The sequence below is a fragment of the Haematobia irritans genome, chromosome 2 (genome assembly GCF_050003625.1).
Source record: "Haematobia irritans isolate KBUSLIRL chromosome 2, ASM5000362v1, whole genome shotgun sequence".
Taxonomy (NCBI): Eukaryota; Metazoa; Arthropoda; class Insecta; order Diptera; family Muscidae; genus Haematobia; species Haematobia irritans.
Window position 1 is genome coordinate 390386 of NC_134398.1, and position 5591 is coordinate 395976.

Sequence of the window (5591 nt, forward strand, 5' to 3'; positions counted from 1 at the left end):
TACTATGGTTTCGGCACTACCTCACGACCAACAACGCCGAAGAGGCAGTAAAGAAAAACAGCTGTAGTGACGTAGTAGGACGTAGCAGAAAATGAGAACTCGTAAGGACTCGTGCTCGTAATCAAAGCGGGACTCGCTTGCTATACATTCTTGTACAAGTAACAGTGATAATGATCATTATTTCTCATCGCCCTCATCATAATCACGAATCACCATCATTCAAATCATTGTTATTATTTATTTCGCCGTTGTTATTGTTGCTCTCACGTAAACTTACGTACCTATCCTTTGACGAGGGTGATTGTAGGCCGGGGGAAATAGTAAAACACGAAGCGAGAGAGCGTTTAATTGAGTATGAGAGAGTGTGGAGAAAGTATGAGAAAGCGCGTAAAACTAACCACACGTACCCACGTTCAATCTCAATATATTGGAACATGTCTAAAGGGTAAGAGGTCAGGGGTATGAGACTATGCTAGTTTGTGTCTATGTGTGTGTACACTTGTGCGACCCAAGCAACAACAACACCAACAGAGAAGCGACTAAACGAAAAGTGAAAGGTATGAGTGCGGTATTCATTAGAATGAGTGATGGCTGGGCACTCGTTGTGGATAGGGGAGGGGATGTGGGTATTGTGCCCTGCAATATTTTCGTCGTCGTAAGCTGATGCGGTGGTTGTGTTTGGCATTTAGTGTGCAGGAATATCAAAATAAAAAACCGGTCGGCGTTTCGGACTTGAAAAATGATTAAAAAATGTAAAGCTAGGCCAAACGAAGACTCATGGGGGGGGGGGGGGTGTTGATCCAACCAAAAAAATAATAAAACGATGGAAAGCACAGACAAAACAACAGTACCAACAACAAAATATGAATGAGAACACACCGACCACAACAACTACTCGCGCCAGGAGTATGAAGGCACAAACACAGAGGTTTGCGTTTTCAAAATGCTCCCGTAGCTTCTGGGATGATGATGGCGATTATGGGGCCCGTTATGGCTTTGTCGGTGATTATGACGTCCCCATACGGGAACTTTAGAGTCCACCGAATGAATAGAAAAATAAGCGCAAAAAATAACCACTCTCCATCTGTGGGGATTTGGATACCACACAAAACAAAAGCAGTACTAAACGTCATCAGGACCCTTCAGTGTTGTGTGGGCATTTAAGTGATAGAAATATCACAGACGCCATCAGTACTCGCGAATGGGCTCTATGCGAGGTAAGCCATATTGCTGTCGGTGGTGGTGGTGGTGCATATATGCATGCACCATTCTCCGCACTTGATTGGGGATCCAGTGGTTGTTGTTTTTTGTGTTCTACACCAAAGGATAGGGCTTTATTATGGTGTTGGTGTTGTTTTGGTGACACATATAGCAAGTGCTGGTATTCTTCACTCATTCATTGATTCATGGCAAACGATTGTCTGTCAATGTGAATTCACACAATTTGGCAGCTTAAGATGTTTTGGCCATACAAAGCATATGCATACAAATGCGTATAAAGGAGTCCTTGTTAGGTATATGTTTCGTGTATGATAACACGTATATCCATAGATTTGTAGGTTGTAACTGAAAATCTCTAGGTGGAAATTTCATCATCATATCAATAGAAGAAATAATTAACATGGCATCAAGAAAAGAAGGTTTCACAATTATTCTCACATTTCATATGGTCTTGGTAGGCTTCGTAGAGTGGAAAAGTTGTATGTGGTGTTTGAATTTGCCGCTTCTCACTGGCCATTTGATGAACAATCAAGTGATTGCTGACATAAACATGAGAACATGAGATGGGACAGGTGCTAAAATCGCTCATGTTGATGAATTTAGATCTTTTTTTTTATATATTGATTTGTAAGAAATATGCAAAACGTTCACCGTTGTCATTGATGTTAATAATAGTTTTCCGTATTTGGTATGCGGCATATTTCGAGTGATTTTCACTACGAATTTGAGTAAACGTCAAAGAAAAGAAGGGTACGAACAATGAGGATATTGTATGTCTTGATAGTCGCTAACCAAATCTTATCAATTTGGTGCGAAAACTGTGAAATTTTGTATATACACCCAGAAAAAAGTGACTTCGTAAATAAAGGAAAAATCATAAATTTAGTTTAGCCATTTCATTTCCTTTTTGTTAAAATAATAAAATTTACATGATTCGGTAAAAATTTTCTAAACTGAAAGTACTAGAACTAGTCCATGAAGTAGAATAAGTTATGAAAGTTTACTAAAACTTATTTCTTCTTGAGGAGTACGAATTTACAACTAATAAAGAATTTTTTATTGACTCATAATAAAAAATTCAAAAAAATGAAAAAACCCTAACCAAACTTAGTTCTCCTCAAATTTAGTAAAATTTCATATAATCTGAGTCCCTTTATTATAGAAGGCTCACCACACTGAAAAAACAGTGAACTCACCAGGAAGAAAACTTTCGGTTAATTTTAGAAAATTTTGAATATTTGTAGAAAATTTTAACTAAACAGTATTACAAACGTTGGCATCACGCCGATGTCATCAAAATAAGTAAATAAATTCAAGAAAATTTATTAGACATAACTAAGTTTTTTCACTTGTTAAAGACAAACTACAAAATTGTCTTTAACAAGGAAAAACTTGGAGATCAAAATTGCAAGAATGTCTTTAGTGACATACGAAGTTCATGATGGACGCATTTTTGGTAAAATTTACAAATGTAATGAAATTCTGAACTGGAAGACACGAATTTAGTTAATCTTTATGCTTCATTTAAGTATATTTTTTTCCTCGGTTTTAGTTAATTTAACTAACGTACACAAAAAATTATTAGAGTAAAGGAAACTTTATTCAAACATAATAATTCCATGAACTAAAATAAAGTTAAATTGGCTTTAGTGAAATAGAGAGTTCACTTTTTTTTGAGTGCATATATATGATTAAGCCTTAGCATAGAAAAATATTTTAGTTCACTCGTACTAAGAAGTATTCAGTCTTTTCAAAACATAAAGAAACGCGATTTTTAGAATATAGACAAATTTCCCTATATTTGGCATATGAAGCATCGCAAAAATCTAGCAATTGTGAAAAAATAATTTGGTGGAAAAATACAACTAAAATATATTAAATATTTTTGTTTTAACTTGGTGAGTAAATATTTCTCTTTTTATTTGGAAGATATTAAAAATTAATAACAAAACACTATGAGTCTATCAATACACTGAAAAAACAGTGAACCCACCAGGAAGAACATTTTTGGTTAGTTTTAGAAAATTTCGATTATTTTTGGAAAATTTTAACTAAACAGTATTACAAACGCTGACATCACGCCGATACCACAAAAATAAGTAAATATTTTTCGACAAATTCAAGAAAATTTATCAGACATAATTAAGTTTTTTCACTTGTTAAAGAATATTTTATATTTTGAAGGAAAAAATTGGAGTTCAAAATTGCAAGTATGTCTTTAGTACCATGAACTATAAGAGAGTTAAATCGGACATAATTAAGTTTTTTCACTTGTTAAAGAATATTTTATAGTTTGAAGGAAAAAATTGAAGTTCAAAATTGCAAGAATATCCTTAGTACCATGAACTAAAAGAGAGTTAAATCGGGTTTAGTGAAATATAGGGTTCACATTTTTTTGAGTGTATGCGTGATGGTAAATAAACAAAACACCAGCACGAATAACAATTCCATTCATTTGTCTTCATTTTGGAAACTTTTTCATTCAGTGACGCTAACCTTTTGTGGAAAAAATTTTTTATTTGTAGGGATTGAAACCGCAAAAGTAGGACTCCTAAACATATATATATTTTCAGATTTTTTTTTTTTCAAACAAAAAATTGTTTGTACTGTGCACACATATTATGTTTTACCCTAAACATATATATTTTAAGGCCCCCAGTTAGTTCATAACTGTTGACAAATATTTGTTTGATTGCAGCAAAATTTCTTAAATATATTATATTTATACAAATTAATACATATAATTGTAATTTATTTGAATATTTCACTCCAAACTTTTCTTTTTATATACAAAATGATGAACGGCCATTTTCATGTAACTCCGTTAGGCTTTAACTGTCAGTTAACGGAAAATAAACTGCAAATATCTTCTATCCGGTTAACTTTAACTGAAAATTTTTCAACAGTTAAGATCCTAACTGACGTATGGAATAAATACACGGACGAAAAAGACTGTTTTTCATACGTTTGGGTGTAAAAATTATATGTTTGGAACTCAAATTTTTTAACACAATATTTTTAAGTGCAAGCACATAATGTTCATAAACTAGCATTTGGGGCATATATATTAATATGTTAGAACATATTATGTTTGGGACAAAAAATGTTTGTAAATATAATATGCTTAGATGCAAACATATTTTAATTTGGAAATAGCCTAGAAATAGAGACCTAGAGAGTATGCTGCAAGTAAAATAATGGAAGTAACCAATTGGTGCCTTAAAAATATATCCACACAAAGAAAATTTCATTACAATTTTTTACTACCAGTATATGCCCTAAGGTGAAACATAATATGTTTGAACAATACAAACAATATTTTGTTTGGACCAATCCTGAAAATATATATGCTTGAAGCAAAATGTGTTTGGGGTATATGTTACAGAAGCGATTTTTTTAGGGTGTAGGTGACATGACTGATATCTCCATAGTACGGCTTAAAAGTTCGTTAGCTAACGTAGCTCTAACGGAACTTTATGAAAATGGGGGTAAGTCTATAAGTAATCATGAACGTTTATGTTTTATTTTTATACTTTTTCTCTATTCTCTCTCCCACTCTCTCTGACGTTTCTAAACAATATATGTTTATACGAAATTTCTAAATTAATATATGTTTGCATCCAGAGACATTATATTTATGAAAATTGAATGTCCCAAACACAATATGTTCTAACATATTAACATATATGTCCCAAACATGTTATACTAGTTTATAAACATAATATGTGCGCCTTTTAAAATTAATGTGGTAAAAATTTGAGTTCCAAATACATATATTATTTGTAATGTTTGCCTACATGCATTATTCCATACATTCATTCAATTCAGTTACATGTTTTATTCTGTACTATAGTGGTACAAAAATATAGGAAAATGTTAACTAATATAGAATTCATTCTTCCTAATTTCTGCGAAAATCACATCTTTCAAACAATTAAAAATGTCTTTGGCACTACACGAAGTTCAACTTTCTTCAAAATTATTTCATTTTAACTTAAAGGATTGGTTAACTTCATTTGGTGTGTACACGGATGAAAAAGACTATTTTTCATATGTTTCGGAGTAAAAATTTTATGTTTGGAATTCAAATTTTTTTAAAATCCTATTTTTAAGTGCAAGCATATAATGTTCATAAAGTAGCATAACATGTTTGCGACATATATGTTAATATGTTAGAACACATGTTTGGGGACATAAGAGGTTTTTGAATGTAGAATGCGTGGATGCAAACATATATTAGTTTATACTTTGTTTATAAATAAATATGTGAAGTATAATATTCAAATAAATTATAAACATATTTTTTATTTGTAATCAAACAAAAGTATATTTATTGCATTTTGCTGCAAGTAAAAAACGGAAGTAAAAAA